This window comes from Schistocerca cancellata, chromosome 8, assembly GCF_023864275.1.
Source record: "Schistocerca cancellata isolate TAMUIC-IGC-003103 chromosome 8, iqSchCanc2.1, whole genome shotgun sequence".
Lineage (NCBI taxonomy): Eukaryota > Metazoa > Arthropoda > Insecta > Orthoptera > Acrididae > Schistocerca > Schistocerca cancellata.
Window position 1 is genome coordinate 534,526,541 of NC_064633.1, and position 22,624 is coordinate 534,549,164.

The 22,624-nt window shown below is 43.4% G+C and overlaps 1 pseudogene; it reads right to left on the minus strand.

The window, feature by feature from the left end:
* Positions 1 to 13,028: 13,028 nt before the first annotated feature.
* Positions 13,029 to 13,146, minus strand: LOC126096043 (5S ribosomal RNA; annotated as a pseudogene).
* Between the last annotated feature and the right edge of the window lie 9,478 nt (positions 13,147 to 22,624).

Consider the following 22,624-nt stretch of genomic DNA (forward strand, 5'->3'; position numbering starts at 1 on the left):
TCATGGTGCAAGAATCACAAGTCAATGCTCAAACATTTCGTACAGCCACAAACATTACATTCCTGCAGCAGTCATGGAAATCGTAAGCTCCGTTTACAGAGTCCTGGCACATCTCCAAATGTGGAAGCAGTGAAGTGTGTTTGGAGAGACTCAGAATCCAAATCAGTCTTTCAAGCTCACTTGAACAGGCATACAGAAAAATGTTTTCGTTGGGAGGAAGACACTAAAATGGGGCGTTGGGGTGTGTGATATTGCTAATGACTGGAAAGATTGGTAGGATGAAAGACTTACTTTAAGTGGGAATTTACCGTAGAGTAAACTGAATCGGAGAATGTCAGTGGAAGTACAAGATTAGCGTCGATAAAACACACTATGCAGCATAAATGGCGACTGTGGGGTCCAGGCGGGAGAAAAGAATTAGATCGATGGAAAATGATCAAGAGGATTATAAACGGTATGATGCAGGGCGCTTCTGACTGAGTAAAAATAAAAAAAATTACATATGTATTAAGTAAGTTTTAGTCATTTCAGACTTTAGTTGCTGTTTGTAAAAAAAAAAAAATTACAGTTTGAGTTTTTCTCTCAGTTTCAGGAACCACCTGGAGTAGCGGTCTCACATTTTCAGCGAATTGCGATATGAAACTTCCTGGCAGACTAAAACTGTGTGCCGGTCGAGAACTCGAGACCTTTGCCTTCGCAGGAAAGTGCTCTACCTACTAAGTTAATCAAGTGCGACTCACGACCCATCCTCACAGCTTCACTTCCGCCAGTACCTCGCCTCCTACCTTCCTGATTTCGCAGAAGTTCCCCTGCGACCCTTGCAAGACTAGGAAGTTAGGAGACGAGGTACTGGTGGAAGTAAAGCTGGGACGACGGGTCGTGAGTTGTGCTTGGGTATCTCAATCGGTATGCCGGCACGGTAGCTCAGCGTATTAGGTCAGAGGATTAGCTGCTCTCTCTAATAATAATAATAATAATAATAATAATAATAATACTTAAACTCACGTGGAACTATTATAACAAAAAGTCCATATCCATTAACGCAAAATTGAGGCACTACAACACTGTCGTACTTCCAGAGGCACTGTATGCATCTGAAACAACACAAATAGGTGGGCAAACTAAAATCAAAGAAATAGAGAAACAAGAAAGGAAAATTCTCAGGAAAATTTCTGGCCCGGTACACGAGCAAGGTATCTGGAAGAAGAGACCAACATGAGAATTATATAAATACACAGACATTATTACGGATACAATAAGGAAAAGAAGAATGCAGTTCTATGGACATATCCACAGGATGAATGAAAACAGAATTTCAAAGCGAATTCTTAGTCATCAACTCAGGCAGGGGAAAAACAAAATGGATAAAAGAAGTTGAAGAGGACCTCAGACAAGCACACACAACAGTAAACGATGCAGAAAATAGAACTGAATTCAGGAGCATCATCAAAAAACATAAATTTGACACCACAACACAGAAGAGACCAGGATGCAAATGGACAGCGGAGCGAAAGAAACAACACAGTGAACACATGAAGAAAATTTGGGCTCAGAAAAAACGTAAACAATGATCATAAAGGAATTCAAGTTTAAACGCTCTCTTTAAATGGGAATAATCGAAAATAATAATAATAATAATAATAATAATAATAATAATAAAGAACTGAGTTAATGGATGAACTATGAACTTGAAGAAGCGTCATGGAACGTCCCCCCCCCCCCCCCCCCGAACAAATATAACGAACAAAATGAGATCACCAAATTATATACATGTTTGCAATTTAAATCTCTGGACTCAGCGTTCGTACGGCTATGGTGGAACTCTAGAATCAGATTTCCACTCTGCAGCGAAGTGTGCACTGATATGAAACTTCCTGCCAGACCGAGATTCTAACTTGGGGCATAAGGCAAAAGACGCAAGTTCGAGTCTCGGTCTGGCACACAGTTTTAATCTGCCAGGAAGTTTCATATCAGTGCACACTTCGCTGCAGAGTGAAAATCTCATTCTAGAGATCCACTATATCCGTATGAATACTGAGTCGATAGATCTAAATTGAAAACATACCGCTAAGTATAATTAAAATTATTTTGCAGAAAGTGTAAAATATTACACAGACTATTCACCGTATACTTAAAACATTATTTCCCAAACTGGTGGATGAAATGCAATGATTTTAATTCAGTGCAGAAAGAACATAACGTCTAATGTGCTGCGAAACTTTCATGTCCATTGCTACAGTGGTTTCTTCACTCCAGGGAAGCCAAGGAATAAAATAAACATTGTCGATAGAGGGAACTCCTATCCCCTTAAATTGAGAGTAGAGATATTTTAGTAACTCGTACAGAACTGTGTCAAACCTTTCCATTTCAGTAATGACTAGCATAACTTAATTTGGAAGTCAGATAGCTTTATCAAAACCTTGTGCCACAGACGGTTTTAAAGACAAACAGTTTCAACAGGAGATCGTCCAAAAACTGCATCCCTGGCTCCCTTCCCCAGCTAGGACAGATGTGGTCAAGCTCTCTCGTCGGGCGAGGTCCGACAGTGGAACGGGAAAGTGACAATGTGAACCCGTAACAGAAGCGTGGCACACGAATGAATGCAAAATGAGACGTTGCTCTAAAGAAATAACAAGTGACCAACGAGAGTGGAACAAACACGAGAGACTCGGAGTTAAATACGAGGAGAGTAATGGAGTCGGAAGCCGGGGCGTGCTCTTCCTCAAGATGGCGCGCCGGCGATCATTATTCAAGAAGCACGCGGCCGGTGGAAGAGTTTTGCCGTAATTCGAGCGTTTATACGGCGGGCGCACGGTTTCCGAGACGGGTGACAGTCCGTAAAAGCCGGCAGTCTGAATTTCAAATGGGCCGTAAAGGCTGGAGAGGGGACACGCGAAGTCCAGCAGGCGCTGCCGGCACGCGACGTGGTGGCCGCGGGCTGCCCTTGCAAGTGGCGGGAAGTGGCCAGCACGGTACAGCACGGGGCTGCGTGCCGAGCGCGAGGGAGCCCACCCGTGAGACTGCCACCGCGTCCTGCAGCGCGACACGTAGAAAGGTAGCGCACAACGAGTTAACTGGCTTTCTTCCGCGTGTGGGTGTGACACACACACTGGACAAATGTCATGGCATACCTCCTAAGATCAGGTGTGAAAATAACCAAACAATCAGTTTAATAAGCCACAGCTGCAAAATACTAACACGAATTCTTTACAGACGAATGGAAAAACTAGTAGAAGCCGACCTCGGGGAAGATCAGTTTGGATTCCGTAGAAATACTGGAACACGTGAGGCAATACTGACCTTACGACTTATCTTAGAAGAAAGATTAAGGAAAGGCAAACGTACGTTTCTAGCATTTGTAGACTTAGAGAAAGCTTTTGACAATGTTGACTGGAACACTCTCTTTCAAATTCTAAAGGTGGCAGGGGTAAAATACAGGGAGCGAAAGGCTATTTACAATTTGTACAGAAACCAGATGGCAGTTATAAGAGTCGAGGGACATGAAAGGGAAGCAGTGGTTGGGAAGGGAGTAAGACAGGGTTGTAGCCTCTCCCCGATGTTATTCAATCTGTATATTCGGAGTAGGTATTAAAATCCATGGAGAAGAAATAAAAACTTTGAGGTTCGCCGATGACATTGTAATTGTGTCAGAGACAGCAAAGGACTTGGAAGAGCAGTTGAATGGAATGGACAGTGTCTTGAAAGGAGGATATAAGATGAACATCAGAAAAGCAAAACGAGGTTAATGGAATGTAGTCGAATTAAGTCGGGTGATGCTGAGGGAATTAGATTAGGAAATGAGACACTTAAAGTAGTAATGGAGTTTTGCTATTTGGGGAGCAAAATAACTGATGATGTTCGAAGTAGAGAGGATATAAAATGTAGACTGGCAATGGCAAGGAAAGCGTTTCTGAAGAAGAGAAATTTGTTAACACCGAGTATAGATTTAAGTGTCAGGAAGTCGTTTCTGAAAGTATTTGTATGGAGTGTAGCCATGTATGGAAGTGAAACATGGACGATAAATAGTTTGGACAAGAAGAGAATAGAAGCTTTTGAAACGTGGTGCTACAGAAGAATGCTGAAGATTAGATGGGTGGATCACATAACTAATGAGGAAGTATTAAATAGGATTGGGGAGAAGAGAAGTTTGTGGCACAACTTGACCAGAAGAAGTGATCGGTTGGTAGGACATGTTCTGAGGCATCAAGGGATCACCAATTTAGTATTGGAGGGCAGCATGGAGGGTAAAAATCGTAGAGGGAGACAAAGAGATGAATACACTAAGCAGATTCAGAAGGATGTAGGTTGCAGTAGGTACTGGGAGATGAAGCAGCAACAGGATAGAGTAGCATGGAGAGCTGCATCAAACCAGTCTCAGGACTGAAGACCACAACAACAACAACCTCCTAAGATCGTGTCGGATCTCTTTTTACCCGGAGTAATGCAGTAACTCTACATGGCATGGACTCAGTAAGAAGCTGGAAGTCCCCTGCAGAAATACTGAGCCATGCTGCCTCTATAACCGTCATAATTGCGAAAGTGTTGCCAGTGCCGGATTTTGCGCACCAAATCACACCTCGATTACGTCCCATCAATGTTCGATATAATTCATGACGGGAGATCTGGGTGGGCTCGAATGGTCCAGAATGTTCTTCAAACCAAGTGCAAACAATTGTGGCTCCGTGACATGGGCATCGTTGGTTGGGAACATGAAGTCCATGAATGGTTGCTAATGTTCTCCTAGTGGTCGAACATAACCAGCCCATTCAGAGTAAACGCAGCCAACATCATTGAGATGTGGTAAAAGTTGCCGTTTTGAAGAGCGCGCCGCAGTGCGTAGTGTGAAGCAGTCGCCCTCCGTTTCTGGCGGTGGCGCCGCTGTGGCAATCGCAGCTTTGATGTCTCCCTCTGGTGGGAAAGGGTAAAGGTTGCCTGTTCACGTGCATTTAAGGGGCGCTATGAGCTCGCCAGTCGGTCAGTCTGGGTCAGTCTCTCGTCCCCAGCTTGCTAGTCTGTCTCTCGTCCGCATTTGTTAGGCTGTTAGTGTCTGCCGTTCGCAGCAACCTTTAAAGCCGGCAAAATGAGAGTGTTTCCACTCCGCCAGTAAGAGAACTCAGCGAGTGGTCGCCCGGTCGGGGCTTAGTTCCTGCATCTGAATTTGCGCGTTAAGCCGCCAGTCTGTTCCAGTTTGCTCAGGCAATGGTCATTGGCGGTTGGATCGATCGATTGGTCGGTCGCGCACCGAGACAGAAGCTGACTTGTCCGTCTTGAGCGTCGGCGCATGTGAGGTCGCCACGTGAGTCCAGTGGGCCGCGGCGTATAGATAGGGGTAGTGACTTCGCGGTCGACACGAGAGCAACAGGAGTCCACCCACGACATCAGTCTGGGCGGTGCGAGCTGCGACGCCGTGAGACGGGAGATCGGCGCGCCTTCCTGCGTCCGTTGAAGCGGCTGGCAGCGGACGGTTCGGGAGAGCGATTTGGGGGTGCTGCACCACCAGATCTTCTCGACAAATCGCAGTTCATTAGAAGTTGAGTGGTGATATGTTGTTTGATTTACTCTCGTTAAATTCTACTTGTTTTCTTGGTGAGGTCGGCAGCCGTTTTGCTTTGGGGTCGTCCCACCATTCTTCTCCGTTTGCGCATCGGCGGGAAGGTGGTTGTTTATAAATTGAGTGGTCCGTTTTTCCCTTGTGGAGTAGGGGCGGGTTAGAGCAACCTGCGGTTCGGGTTGTTCGGTAATCTCCCTATCAATCTACCGTACGTTAGTAACTGCCTCTGCCATGTTTGTCGGATTTGGTGTGTTAACGAAATTATTGCTTGGAGTGTAACGGCCTAATACCTGAAATATGTTTTGAACTTTGGAAACTTTGATATTATTGCTTGTGGTCTTGAGAGGCAGTATCTGTGTACTGTAGAGCATCTTAACTATTGTTTGGCCAACCTTGTAGAATTTTATATAAGACTGCATTTCATGGGCTTTTATTTAAATGATCATTTTAGTATATAAAGTTGCCACCCTTTCACCGTAAGACTTTTCTTAGAAGTTAAAATCAAGTTGCACCTTCGGTGGCAAGGTTAATATTTTAACTGTTAATGTTTTGTACCATTTCCATCCCTTCTACGGGGGGTGCATAGTTTGTGTACTTGTACAAATTGTTAAAACTCTTAGTTTAAAGTTATCTGGTGTGTTGCAGATTTGCACCTGTGTAGTCTTTCAGAGATTGCTGTGAACGGTCGTAACTACGACCGTGTCAAAAGAGAGCGGCAAGGTTCTCTGTCCAAAAGCACATACAGTCTTGTTTTTTTCTGCCTCTGAATAAATTGTAACTTTGATATTTAGAGGGTGCTTTCTGATTATAATTTTAAATCTGTTTCTTTAAAAAATTCTTTTAGGCACTATTAAAGTGAATAAAATTGCCATTTGTTCCATTTGTTAAGGGAATTTGGTTATGATTTCATCAGTTACTCTCTGGCAACTACTTCCATCCTTATATAGTGTGATTAAATGTGTTATTGTTCTTGATAAATCGCTAGTAAATAAAATAAATTCTTAAGAATATTCTTTGAAAATAAACCACTGTTCAATCATTATGGAGCAGTACTTTGTTGACGACACGGGGACATGGCTTTGTGGAGTCTGGGCCATACTCGAACGCTACCACCAGCTCTTACCAACAGAAATGGGGAGTGATCGGACCTCGCCACGGTTTTCCAGTCGTCTAGGATCCGACCGACATGATCACGAGCTCAGGAGAGGCATTGTAGGCGATGTCGTGCTGCTAGCTGCACTCGCGTCGGTCTTCTGATGCCGTAGCTTATTAGCGACAAATTTCGCCGTACTGTCCTAACGGATACGTTCGTCATTCATCCCACGTTGATTTTTGAAATTATTTCACTGACAACTCTACGCAGGTGCCGCTGCTGGCGGCCGTTAAGTGAATGCCGTCGGCTACTCCGTTGTCCGTGGTGTGACGTAATGACTGAAATTTGTTATTCTCGACACAGTATTGACACTGTGATCTCTGAATATGGAATTCCCTAACGATTTCCGAAATGGAATGCCCCATGCTTGTAGCTCCAACTACCATTTTGCATTCAACGTCCGTTAATTCCTATCATGTTGGCATGATCACATCGGAAACCTTTTCACATGAATCACCCGAGTGCAAATGACAGCTCTGCCCATGCATTGCCCTTTTATACCTGGTGTACCTGATACTACTGCCATCTGTATATGTGCATATCGATGTTCCATGACTTTTGACAGAGCAAGTTGAAGCAGTGGTTAGCACACGGGATTCGCATTCGGGAGGACGACGGTTCAAACCCGCGCCCGGTCATCCTGATTTAGGTTTTCGGTGTTTTCCTAAATCACTTCTGGCAAATGCCGGGATGGTTCGTTTGAAATGACACGACCGCTTCCCCATACTTCCCTAACCCGATGACACCGATGTGCTGCAGTCTGGAACCGCAAGACCGCTACGGTCGCAGGTTCGAATCCTGCCTCGGGCATGGATGTTTGTGATGTCCTTAGGTTAGTTAGGTTTAACTAGTTCTAAGTTCTAGGGGACTAATGACCTCAGCAGTTGAGTCCCATAGTGCTCAGAGCCATTTGAACCATTTGACACCGATGTCCTCGCTGTTTGGTACCCTCCCCCTCCGAATCAACAAACCAAGCATGACTTTTGTCACCTCACTGTATACACTCAGGAACACTGAAAATAGCACAGCAAGAAGGAACAAAGGTACAAATGCGAAACTTTCCAGATACGTAGAGTGAGATCAAAATGGTTCAAATGGCTCTAAGCAATATGGGACTTAACATCTGAGGGCATCAGTCCCGTAGACTTAGAACTACCACATCCATGCCCGAGGCCGGATTCGAACCTGCGACCGTAGCAGCCGCGTGGTTCCGGACTGAAGCGCCTAAAACCGTTCAGTCACAGCGGCAGGCGTAGAGTGAGATCCGATTTGCGAATGATACTAGTTTAGTCCCAGTGCACATGCGTACAGACCCAGTAGTGGCGCTGCAATCGAGGGGGGGGGGGGGGGGCTGTTTAAACGGAACGTAGTGGACGAGTCATAGATGTGACGGTCACACCACGAGTCGAGGAGGACGTTAGTAGACGCAGAAATCCAGGTAGACGTGTTGGAAGTCATTTCTCACTGAAAATAATTTGAGACGGGCCTAATCGCCGACACGAAAACCGCAGGCCGTGTGGCTCGCCAGGTCGATCGTTGGGAGTGTTCCGTCAGACGATGTCGGGAGCTGTGGACAGGAGATGGCATCCACTCTCGAAGTACTAGGTCCGGGTCGACCAAGAAAACGACGAGGAGGGCGAAGGATCGTGCAGTAAGCGATTAGGGGTCCTACGGTGACTCGCTCCACGATACAAGCAGATCCATGGAAGCCAGTTGTTCCAGAGACCATTCTCATAAGTCTTGAGGATGCGAATTTGCAATCCGAGCGCATCGTGTACTGTAGTTAACACCTAGACGTAAGTCATTCCGTCTACAGTGGCGCCACGCTTGAACGGCGGGGACTGCCATAGACTGATTAATCCCCATTCGTTTTACGGACGGGTTAGCTGGCCGCTGTCGCCGAGCGGTTCTAGGCGCTTCAGTCGGGAACAGCGCTGCTGCTGCGGTCGCAGGTTCGAATCCTGCCTCGGGCATGGATGTGTGTAATATCCTCAGGTTTAAGTAGTTATAAGAGTAGGGGACTGATGACCTCAGATGTTAAGTTACATAGTACTTAGAGCCATTTTTTTAGGGACAGGTGTGGAGGCAGCCTGGTGAACGGTGAAGTTCCATCGACGCTTTCGCGCCCCACGCCACCCGCACAGCCGGTCTGGGAGGCCATAGTCTACGACAGCCGGTCCCCTCTAACTGTCGTACGTGTAACCTTAACGGGCCACCATTAAGCTGATGACATTTCTCGACCCCATGTGGGACCTTTGCTATATGATCTATCTGGAGCACTTTTCCAGTAGTATAATGTTCACCCGCATATAGCTCGAGTTTTTAGTGACCCCTATGTCATGTTCCAACTCTTCCATGGCCGGTCTGCTCCCCGGACTTGTCCGTTGTATGGGATCAGATGCTGCCGTGGCCCTCTGTAGGTGATCTGGAGATGTTCAAGATTTGTGGGCCAGTCTGCCTCCGGCCAACGTCAGACGTCTAATCAAATAGATTCCGGACAGTGTTGCTTCATATATTGTACCAAAAGGTGGTCGAACGAGTTATTGATGTTGCACTGTATTTGGCGACTTACGTTCATTACATTTGTTTACTAGTATTGATTTTGGGATGAAGTGAATCTCTCATCTGTATCATTATATCTAACAAATTTCATTTCGACCCGATGCTCCCCTCTTCGCGCCCTTGATTGTTGGGTTGGTTGGGTTGTTTGGGGGAGGAGACCAGACAGCGAGGTCATCGGTCTCGTCGGATTAGGGAAGGACGGGGAAGGAAGTCGGCCGTGCCCTTTCAAAGGAACCATCCCGGCATTTGTCTGGAGCGATTTAGGGAAATCACGGAAAACCTACAACAGGATGGCCGGACGCGGGATTGAGCCGTCGTCCTCCCGAATGCGAGACCAGTGTGCTAGCGAGCCGCTGCGCCACCTAGCTCGGTGTTCCCGAGTGTATTTGATACACACAGGATAACATTAATAAAACTGAAGGGACGATTTCCTGAGTGGAAACGCAGCAAACATGTGTCCGGAAATGAGCGGTGTGCGTCTAACGACGACAGATCGTCCCGGAACACAGCACAGAGCTGAGTCGCATCCACGTCACAACAGATGTTCGAAGTGGCTCCACGGGATGCCATGCACGTGTTCACACGTCGCATCATGAATCACTGCTGCACTCTTCCGCACGTTTCAGCCTCTCTCCGAATAACGTCACAGGCGTCGTGAACACGCTGTGGAACGGCCTGTGCAGCAGCAACTGGTTCAGCAAACACAACGCTTTTAAGACGCCCCTAGAGGTGAAATTCCAGGGCGTTTAAGGGGCTCCGGAAAGGTTCAAAATCATGAAAAGTTCAATTTTTACTTTTTTGCGCTTTCTGAATCTGGAGACTATTACCTTTTAATAGATATATAATTTATTCAATTCCGAAGACTACAACTATTTTTAAATTTTTTTAAAAATGTGTTCTACATGGGCGTGACCCACTGTGGCGCTGTTGAACTGCTGTCAAATGGTGTTATTATTAACGTCCGTGTTCATCAGGTACATTTTAGTGATGTGAGATAAAGTATGTGTTGTGGCTAACCTGTGATGGTTCAATATATATCGCTGGTGTGATTGTAGATTGTTTCATGTTTATTTACTCTGTCGTTATCTCGAAAATATTCGTAATTAATTCTGTTTCTTGAGTCTCTGTTTTGTTGAAGTATAATAATGAGTAAAAGTAAAGTTATTAGAAATCCTCTGAAGGCTTTCAAGAAAAGGACAAATGTTGGAAAGCCAAAGGTATGTGTTATTACTGTAAATAATAACATTCTAACATGGTACGAGCGATGCTTGCTTTAGACAAGGAACGCCTTCGGGCTTTAAAGAGTCTAGAAATACAAGCAAGAGTGAACAGGAGGAGGAACAAGAGGAAGCTGGAGGAGGAGTTTGCAGAGGATGAAGATAATCCATCCTATGGACCTGGAATGCACTAAAAAGTTATCCAATCTTCGTCGCACGATTCCCAAAACTTTTATTTCCTCATACTAATTACATGTTTTCTAAGGATCTTCCAAACATATTTGTTTCAAAGTTTCAGTAAATGTTACACAGTACCTTCTGCATAATTTAACACAGCCTTTTTCCAAAAAACTGTATATTTTTGAATATATAAATAAAAAATTGCAAAAAAATGTTGTGAATTTTCATTACAATTGAAAAAAAAATCATCTTTAATAACTGAACTAAAATTTTGTGAAATCCCTGTGTTAAGTTGTAGCCCATATTCCAATAAATAATCTGTAAAAAGTTTAACTTCCTACCTCAAATACTTTGTGAGGAAAGATGTAATTTATAAGCGTTATTTTAACATTGCAAGTATAGGGCGTTCCGGAGCCCCTTAAGTCCGGTGGTCTAGCAGGCCACGCTACAGGGCCTACGCGTCTTTTCTTACGTCCGGCGAAGACGTTGTTGAGGTGTCGGCGAACTGTAATGAGGAGGTTGGGGTGCTCCGTCATGCAGAAACCACGTACCTGTCGTGTTGGCAAAGGCACATTCACAAACAGGCCGGGCAGAATATTCAGCAGGGAGTCCAGTGAGGCGTTGTGGAATAACAGCGAGTCTAAATATGAGGCCGCCAAGAATCACTGCCCGCACACTGATCCTAAATCTCTGCTGGTGAGGCGCCTCAGCCATTCCCCGACGATTGTCTGTAGTCCACAGATGACGATTGTACAGATTGATGATGTCAGTTCTGGTAAAGTGGACTGATGACAGAAATCACATAATTGTGATGGTCTGGTGCAAAAACCATTGGTAAGACTAGTCCCGCATAACAAAATCCTTTTGGTGATAATCGTCGCACTCGTTGCAGGTGACAGGGATGTCATTTAGGATACAGATAATCGTACTTTGGTTTACACCATGTCGCGGGCCACTTGCCTGGAACTTATACGTCTTAAGGGGCTCCGTAAAGGCTCAAAATCATGAAAAGTTCGATTTTTACTTTTTTGTGTTTTCTGAATGTGCAGACTATTACCTTTTAATAGATATATAATTTATTCAATTCCGAAGACTACAACTATTTTTAAATTTTTTTTTGAAATGTGTTCTACATGGGCGTGACCCACTGTGGCACTGTTAAACTGCTGTCAAATGGTGTTGTTATTAACGTCCGTGTTCATCAGGTACATTTTAGTGATGTGAGATAAAGTATGTGTTGTGGCTAACCTATTTTCAGAGACTTAGCAGCACCTGAACTGTTGAAAAAGTGTATTCACGGAAAAACTCAAAACCCCAATGGAAGTGTAAATAGTGTTATATGGTCGAGAATCCCCAAGACTGTATTTGTTGGAATAGAAACACTTCACTTTGGTGTGTATGATGCTGTTGCGACTTTGAATGATGGCAACATTGTAAGGTGCAAGGTATTTAGAAATATGGGAATGAAGATAGGTTATAACATGGTACGAGCGATGCTTGCTTTAGACAAGGAACGCGTTCGGGCTGCAGACAGGGCTGTAAAGAGTCTAGAAATACAAGCAAGAGTAAACAGGAGGAGGAACAAGAGGAAGCTGGAGGAGGAGTTTGCAGAGGATGAAGATAATCCATCCTATGGACCTGGAATGCACTAAAAAGTTAATCTAAACTTTTATTTTCTCATACTAATTACATGTTTTCTAAGGATCTTCCAAACATATTTGTTTCAAAGTTTCAGTAAATGTTACACAGTACCTTCTGCATAATTTAACACAGCCTTTTTCCAAAAAACTGTATATTTTTGAATATATAAATAAAAAATTGCAAAAAATGTTGTGAATTTTCATTACAATTGAAAAAAAAATCATCTTTAATAACTGGACTAAAATTTTGTAAAATCCCTGTGTTAAGTTGTTGCCCATATTCCAATAAATAATCTGTAAAAAGTTCAACTTCCTACCTCAAATACTTTGTGAGGAAAGATGTAATTTATAAGCGTTATTTTAACATTGCAAGTATTGGGCGTTCCGGAGCCCCTTAATATTCTGCAAGACCCGGTCTTCCAAATCTAGTGCACGCCAAGTTCACCGCCTCCCTGCATGTCGTTCCGAAAGGACACACGATCACATAACCGCCCAAGAAACTTAACTCCTCCCGAACAGGCCACGAAGGCCCAACGGTACCGACCGGCCGCCGCGTCATCCTCAGACCACAGGCGTCACTGGATGCGGATATGGGGGGGGGGGGGGGGGGACACATGCGGTCAGCACACCGCTCTCCCGACCGTGTGTGTTCCCGAGACCGGAGCCGCTACTTCTCAATCAAGTAGCTCCTCAGTTTGCCTCACAAATGCTGATTGCACTCCGCTTGCCAGCAGCACTTGGCAGACCGGATGGTCACCCATCCAAGTGCTAGCCCAGCCCGACAGCGCTTAACTTCGGCGATCTGACGGGAACCAGTGTTACCACTGCGGTAAGGCCGTTGGCGCACAACGCCCGAAACTGGGCTGAAATGTTGTTTGATGTGGTTGGTGTCTGTGAGGGTGCTTGTTTTTGTACAGCCGTGCCGTTTATCAACCGTCGCCATCTGCTTGGCCATACACAAACACCACCTCGCCTTGTTCCTGGCATGAATACCAGACCATTCTGCAGCTTACGGTCTGCTGCGTCAATCACACAGTTTGCAACACGCAAGGAACATACCGCACGTGCTTAGAGGAACTGTCATTCGTCGGAGCCGCCTGCCGTGGCAACGACGCATTTTCGGACACACGTCCATAGGACCTTTTTTCCTGCATTTCCAGTTGGGAATCCGTTTCTCCAGCTTGGTGGTTTTATTAATGTTTACCCTTTATACTTTCAACGTATTTCACACACTTTAACGTATTTCAAACATATTTGTACACGTATCTCATCCATATCTCTAGTGAATTGTGCCGTGTAGTTTTATCTGAACTCTGAAGAAACTTTTAATTCTGCCAGTAACTGACTGTCGTTTCGAGAAAAAGTACAGTCGATGGCAACTCTCCGATTATCCGCTGTTTCATACCAAGCGACTCTAGAGAGAATGTTAAATATATTTGTGGCATTTTGCCATGCGGCATGATTTCTGGCCCACAAACCCGTTGGTAAAATTGTCGCGCTTCAGTTATCATTACCACCACGATGTGGTTTATCCATTCAACGTTGCATATAAGAGACAGATGGCGTTTCAGACTTCATTCCAAGACAAACAGTTACATACCAATGGGTCTAATCACCACTCCCATCCACTGCGGAAGTAAGGTACCCTCTCCCTCACTATTTTTATCCAAATTATAAGTAATTTATATGCAAAATTTGGTTAGGACTGCTCCAAGTATTTCTGAGTTATGCCTTTATGGCACCTATTTTCGCTCCAAACCATTTGCGACAGGAGGGCTAGGAGTGTCTCACAGTAACAGTAACTTTTTTTCAGATAGTAACTGATGCATGTGACGCATTTGACAGAAATTACTTCAGATGTTAAAGAGGTCTGGTGATACAACACGGCCTTTCATCCGCCCACCCTTCCCCATACCCTAAATCTAGAGGTGAAACGTTCTCGTGAGTAAATTTAGCGACCACCAGATTCTAATATCGGTCGGTCATTATCGAATATTTTTACATGTCACATAGTTTTACTCTCACCGCTTGAGACATATTAATCCCACAATATCTTATAGAAACAATTATACACCTAATGAGTAAAGTGTATATGTAAATTTGGATTGCAGCTATTTAATATGTTACTGAGTAAAGCTTATATTCTCCCGCTTTTCATCACCACTCCTGTGGCTGACAGGCGATTGTTAACCCCGCAGAAACCTTTATGGACGTGCACACAACTCACCAAAAGTTCATAGTAAGCGGGTGAATGAACAGGAACGCGACGATCAAACAAATATTCATTCTTATACCTTAGAGCTGTTATGAGCTGTTACGCCGTGGCATAATGATTTTGTAGGAGGGACCCAATGATTCAGCTATGTATATGCAGGACATCTGAAAGTGGAGATTTTTTTTAAGAAAGAGGAAATTATACTGTTTAGTTAAACGTAGGTGGCACCTGTTTAGACTCCGTAACAAACACAAAATTTCTAGGAGTAAACGTTGATTGCTTTTTGAAGTGGGGTGAACATACAGAGTTTTACAAACATAATTTCATCAACATATTACATACGTCTTTAGAGTCCTGTAATCAGTGCGTGAGAGAGTTTTTTAGTTGCAGAATATTCAGATTATCAATCAATTCTAAGCTTCAGAATTATTTCCTGGGAGACAACTGCCCAACTTTCTTTGATTCTGTTCAATTTTCAGACGACTTGTGTTAATCTGTAACCTGTGGCCCCGTGTCCTGCGGGCGCACCCTCCGTCTAAGCAGCTACTAGTGCTGCCCACTGAACTACTGTATATATGTAAATTATTTTGTTATATTCCACGGTATATAAACTTTCTTAAAAAATTTATTGACAGCTTGTACGTGTTCGATTAGTAAATATTTTTAGTTGTCATTGTGCGCTTTAATGACGCAGGCCCCACTCCACTACGAGGTGCATTCAAGTTCTAAGGCCTCCAATTTTTTTTCTCAGGACTCGAAAGAGATAGAAACATGCGCATTGTTTTAAAATGAGGCCGCATTCATTGTCAATACGTCCCAGAAATGGCAGCACCGTACGGCAGATGGAATTCCACCGCCAGCGGCGAGAATGAGAACTGTTTTAAATACTTAAAATGGCGACGTTTTCCTTACTTGAACAGCGTGCAATCATTCGTTTTCTGAATTTGCATGGAGTGAAACCAATTGAAATTCATCGCCAGTTGAAGGAGACATGTGGTGATGGAGTTATGGATGTGTCGAAAGTGCGTTCGTGGGTGCGACAGTTTAATGAAGGCAGAACATCATGTGACAACAAACCGAAACAATCTCGGGCTCGCACAAGCCGGTCTGACGACATGATCGAGAAAGTGGAGAGAATTGTTTTTGGGGCTCGCCGAATGACTGTTGAACAGATCGCCTCCAGAGTTGGCATTTGTGTGGGTTCTGTGCACACAATCCTGCATGACGACCTGAAAATGCGAAAAGTGTCATCCAGGTGGGTGCCACGAATGCTGACGGACGACCACATGGCTGCCCGTGTGGCATGTTGCCAAGCAATGTTCACGCGCAATGACAGCATGAATGGGACTTTCTTTTCGTCGGTTGTGACAATGGATGAGACGTGGATGCCATTTTCGAATCCAGAAACAAAGCGCCAGTCAGCTCAATGGAAGCACACAGATTCACCGCCACCAAAAAAATTTCGGGTAACCGCCAGTGCTGAAAAATTGATAGTGTCCATGTTCTGGAACAGCGAGGGCGTAATCCTTACCCATTGCGTTCCAAAGGGCACTACGGTAACAGGTGCAACCTATGAAAATGTTTTGAAGAACAAATTCCTTCCTGCACTGCAACAAAAACGTCCGGGAAGGGCTGCGCGTGTGCTGTTTCACCAAGACAACGCACCCGCACTTCGAGCTAACGTTACGCAACAGTTTCTTCGTGATAACAACTTTGAAGTGATTCCTCATGCTCCCTACTCACCTGACATGGCTCCTAGTGACTTTTGGCTTTTTCCAACAATAAAAGACACTCTCCGTGGCCTCACATTCACCAGCCGTGCTGCTATTGCCTCAGCGATTTTCCAGTGGTCAAAACAGACTCCTAAAGAAGCCTTCGCCGCTGCCATGGAATCATGGCGTCAGCGTTGTGAAAAATGTGTACGTCTGCAGGGCGATTACGTCGAGAAGTAACGCCAGTTTCATCGATTTCGGGTGAGCAGTTAATTAGAAAAAAAATCGGAGGCCTTAGAACTTGAATGCACCTCGTACATCTTTTGTTAAAATGGCTCTGAGCACTATGAGACTTATCTGAGGTCATCAGTCCCCTAGAACTTAGAACTACTTAAACCTAACTAACCTAAGGAAATCACACACATCCATGCCCGAGGAAGGATTCGAACCTGCGACCGTAGCAGTCCCGCGGTTCCGGACTGCAGCGCCTAGATCCGCACGGCCACCGCGGCCGGCACATCTTTTGTGCAACGAAGCTCTCCTTTTTGTTGGCCATGAGAAACTGTACGTATTCTTCCTCCAGTCAGAGTATTGTTGTCTGATACAGAGAGAGAGAGTAATTTTAGACTTTTAGAATTCATCTTTCCCAGTAGGTCAAACGGTTAAGCGACAGTGTTGTTAAGCAATATATGTTCTTTAGCATATGGCTTTCTGAAGTCTGCTACATGGTAACTGGCGGATTGGAGGGTGGGGAGTTGGTATGTGACATTTAGCGACACATCCTCAACAACAGTCCACCGAATCGCTTCGTACAACTTTTTGTAATCATTCAACTTCAGAAAAGACTATTTACAACTGGTCTGCAGAATTTTGGCAGCGATGAATTTCGTAAACGCAGGCGAAAAATTGTCTGTTGCTCCAAGAAACATGGATGCTCTCTGAAACCTCCTGGCAGATTGTGTGCCGGACCGAAACTCGAACTCGGGACCATTGCCTTTCGCGGACAAGTGCTCTACCATCTGAACTAACAAAGCACGTCCTCACATCTTTACTTCTGCCAGTATCTCGTCTCCTACCTTCCAAACTTCACAGAAGCTCTCCCAAGCTCGAGTTTCGGTCCGGCACACAGCTTTAATGTGCCAGGAAGTTTCATATCAGCGCACACTAGGCTGCAGAGTGAAAATCTCATTATGGATGCTGTCTGTGTGCAGCACAGCTGGAGAAGTTTGCTACTTGTAACTTACCGGGATTAGAGGCATCTTTAGCGTATCAAAGACTGTACTGCATTCGATTTTGCATCAACATTTATTTTGCTGTGCAGTAGATTTGCTCCCAGTGGATATCGCACAGTCTGATAGAAGATCAAAAACAGGATTGCTTCAAATGATGTGAGAAAATTCTCAAAGGGGTTCGACTGAGGAAATCCGAAGACCGTGCACAGCATCGTAAGAGGAGACTAAACTTGGTTATACTCTTTAAGAACCGGAAACTAAGCAGCATTCAGAAGTTAAGGTGTTTCAAAATGACCCGAAAACAAAAAAACTCGGTTCGTTAGCGAAGTACACTGAAGAAAATGGTCGCTCGATTCTTTTCTTGTGTATCATGAGGATTATTTTAGAGGATGTGACAAGAACAGCTACATCCGAAAGGTGTACAACCATTTGTTTTCCACATGTCGTCGATGAAATCAGGAAAAGCAAACGAATTCTTCGCAATAACAAAGTAATGTGTCACATAGTATGTCTAACAGGTGGTTATTTGATTGAGAATATCTCGTTTCCCGAAATCACTTGGAGGAAATGGCTTCTAACGCATCGAGAAGAGTGTAATTTTTATGGGCGAAATATTAGTATGTACAAAAAATAAAAGATAAATTACAACTGTTATCTGTATCAGTCACTTTTAATTTTCTCCCACGACGCGTGTTCCATGGATCACTGCAATGTGTTAGATTTTTATTTGTTACATGTAGCTAGTTGTCTATTTTGAGTTTCATTTCGCTACAAATAAGGTGTAATTAGCAATTGCAAACGTATGCAGGTCTACAATTACAAATTTTAAGGCATAATAAAGCTCTTTACACTTAGAATTAACCCTATGGTTTTTCATAAATGTTCTTTTTCGTCATTTGCAATTACACAAACACGAAATAACATGGGCAGTCCAGAGAATGTACCGATGTAGAGTACAGTGCCTTGCAAAACAATTCATTAACAGGTTACACTGCGAATCAAAGATACAGGAAACAGAGGTTTGGCGATCTACGAGTTGTTTTCATGATTCAGGCCACTCCAGAATAGACGCTAGGAAAGTTACTGTGCATCATCTAGTATTCCTGATAAGTTTGAAAAAAAGTTCACTGTCGCAGCTTTGGTATTATGTTTTGCCCATATTTTCTGCTGTCAATAAAAATTTCAAATTCTTCATAGATGTTCAGTTTTTGTTGCCTTTGTTTGGTACTTTTATATCATCATCTACGTCGTCAAAAACACATCCTGTGTCGTAAATGTGAGCAATTATTGCAGATTTTTTGAGATGTTGCAACTAAATGCATTTTATCTTAAATCTCGTACGGGAGCTTCATCCAGTTTGATCCACATACTGTGCTGGGTATTCATTGCACTTAATCCCGTACACTCCTGAATTGGAAAATTTGTCTTTGTTGCATTTTATGTTTTGTGGCAGAGCAACAATCAAACAGATATCAGGACAACATGCATACCCTACTATGGTGCCAATTTACACATAGCTGCTAATGGAATGAGTCCGTATGATGTAAGAGTTGTTTTTCCCCAGCACCAACACATTATATGAGAGACTACCACGCATCATAAAATTCAACAACAAATTTTCCAACTCTGACTTCTACGAGATATACTGCAATGAATACCCAGTACAGTATGTGCGTCAGACTGGACTAAGCTTCCGTTCCAGTTTTAAGGAACTCACAAATGCAACTAGGGACAACAAACCCTATAAATCTGCAATACCTACTCAAATTAACTGCACAGGACATGTTTTTGACGACATAGATAATGATCTAATAATATTGAAGAAAGGCCACAAATTGTAGCTCTGTGAAGAACTTGAAATTTGTGTTCAAACCAGAAAACACGGACAGAACATAATGACAAATATGAGACAGTGCCAATGTACTTTTTTTTGCAAGCTTCTGAGACATACTAGATAATGCATAGCAACTTTCTCTACCACTCATTTTAAGCGACCTAAATCATGAAAACAACTCCCAGATCACCAAACCTATACATTGACAAATAAATATACTGAAATATAGGTTTTTAATTTTTTATGTTTAATTTTTTTGCAATGACCGGTATTCTAAGCTGTAAAGGTTTTAACAGTTGTGTTATCTATATCTCTGATTAGCATTGTAAGTTGCTAATGAATTGTCTTTGAGCGGAAAGATGCTGTACTCTACATCTCTACAAAATTAGAAGATATATGATTTTATTCCGTGACTGTGTGACATCTATTAATGAAAATGTGTGTTTATGACGAACCCCAGCGTTCTTTATGCTGGAAAATCTTGCAAACAACTTTATTCTTATTTACTATTTGTAATTCCAGAAAACTATGTACAAAAATTAATTTGACCAACTGTCGGCTCTGGAACAAACTAGACTTTTACGCTGTGATATATGATTGTCATACACGCCAAAAAATTAGTTAGTCTTCGTCACGAGTTCAAGTGATACAATCTTTGTTTAGACTGGTACAGTCTTTGTTTACACACAGAGTTGCAATCTAGCCTTTGTCATATGTACACTTTGGGCGCGAAATACGACTTTTTATGTTGGAAACTGTAATTGGTATTGAAAATGCATTCTGGATGTTTTACGAACTTGCTGGTTGAGGACAGAGATAAGTATGATATCTGTATACGCTCGAAAGGAGACTCCATCCATTTAGCGATGTGCATAAAAGTCATGCATAAATTTAATCGTTTTGCCCCGCCCGGATGGGAAATAAAATGTGATGAAAATATGAATAAATAGCCTCACTAACGTTCGACAAACGTGAACCTCCACATCGTCCCATAGACAAGAAGTAGTTTGGACGCACAAATAAATTCACGAAATAAGAAAAACATTAAAATTTTTGCTGATTACTTCGGCCATATTAGAACTGTTCTTTAACACTGCTGTTTCCCGTATTATATAACTGCGCATTTACATCCTTATATACTAGCTGAAGAAATGCAGTTAATAATTTTCAAATTTCGTAACAAGCTTCACGTTTAAATGGACTCAGGGAGCAGCAGCGTTAGAGCAGTCAGCACAGGGCGACAACCAGGAAACCGGGCAGGTGACTGAGTGGTTAGCACACTGGACTCCCAGTAGAATCCGCGTCACCGCCCTGATCTAGGTTTTCCGTGATTTCCCTACATCGCTTCAGGCAAATGCCGGGCTGGTTACTTTGAAAGGGCATCGCCGATTTCCACATCCATTCTTCCTAAATCTGATGATCTCGCTATTTCGTCCCTCCCCCCAAATCAACCAATCATCCAACAACCAGCAAGCACAGTGTTGGTACTGGACAACTTCCAGGAAACAGAGACAAAAAATCGAAGCTTTCTGTACTCAACCCGGACTATTTTTGGAGGGGCGACAGCAAGCTTGTAGCCAATGTGACGAACGAAGCTTGAAAACAGAGTGGAAGGCTGCTAAAATTTTCCTGACATGTCGTATAAATACTCATAAACAATTTGTAACTTTGGTACATAGGTTGAACGATCTTTTACTATTGGTTGACGAAGTATATCTAGAATGGGCGCAGGATTGGCCGAACAGAAATACTATTGAGACAGAGCGAAATTTCTCACGTTTTATGGGAACGGAATGACAGGATTCGTTGGTATCCACAAGCCCTGGGAACCTTCCCAGACAGACCGCCCAGCTTCAGACAAGCCGCTTAACAGAAATCGCAGGTATTCCCGGAATCTGCTCAACTATGAAACCTTTCAACCATCACCCAACACCCTGCTCTGCTCGCGTTAATTTAAGAAATAAATGTAACTTAACTGATACAGAATAGTGGAACGCCCTGTACCAGTCATGTTACAAGGTTGAAATAAATGTTTTATTTCATTGTGTTTGTGAGACTGTTACGGTGGCCCTCTTGTATGAATTAAAATATTTCGTCATTCGTCTAAGGAGGAGGGATAGTATAGCTACCTAAAGGGAAAGACAAACAGGTTGAAAAGTAAGTCAAGATTAGAAAAGTAGGTCCATCATGGAAGCAGCGGAGCAGCGGTGGAAGTGAAAGATGGCGACCGCTGCTGTGCAATTATCATTCGAATTTTGCCCATAAGTGACGTCAAAATGACGTTCGTAGCACTGAGTACGGTTTAAGCACTTTTCACCGTGGGTTTCCTGCATCAATTGGTGAGTATGTAAATGTTTTCTTCAGTTTCACGCGAAATTTAGTGCAGATCCGTTGCTCATCTAACTATGCTATCTCGAAATTCGCAAACTGTGTGACACAACGTTCTACTCAATACAGCACTGAACAATAACTAAGAAACATACAAAAATGAAACCTACAAAAATGAAACCTCCGGCAATAACACATTAATCACAGGCGTGTGCAGGGATGCCAACAGAAAATGGTTCAAACGGCTCTGAGCATCTGTGGTCATCAGTCCCCTAGAATTACTTAAACCTAACTAACCTAAAGACATCACACACATCCATGCCAGAGGCAGGAGTCGAACCTGCAACCGTAGCGGTCATGCGGTTCCAGAATGAAGCGGCTAGGGCCGCACGGCCACACCGGCCGGCAATGCCAACAACAAATTACGAATGTTCCGGAATTTTTTGAACAGACCTCGTACGCTAAGTATTTTGTCGGTTTTCTGTGCGAGTCAAAGTTTCTTAGTGGGCGAGATAATGCGTGACACCCTCTATTACAGTTATATCGCGCCTCACTTTTGAAACCATTTTCCAAAGAGCGAGTTAATGCATGATGTTCTCGAGCCGCATTGTGTCTCACCTCATGATCTTCTTTGGATTCTTGAGATATCACACTCATCAGTCTTTTAATCGTTGTGCTGTGTTCAGAAAGCCTAGAGCGCTTTCTACGCATTCTTATTGTTAAGCAAGACGAAATAAAAATGTGATGAACAGGCACTCAGATCACACAGCAAACTCTATAAATTCGTATTTTCTAGTAAGGATTACAAATAAAATATATGTAAAGAAACAAATTAAGGACGTTAAGTTCTTAATACTCAAATCGAAATCCGTAAATCCCTGTATCCCAGCAGACTAAGTTCAATGTTATTTTGTATTGCTGAGTATAAGGTTGCAACATTTAATTCTGTCACTGACATAAATTTCCGAAACCCGTCTGTCGCCTAGTTAAAAAATCTAAC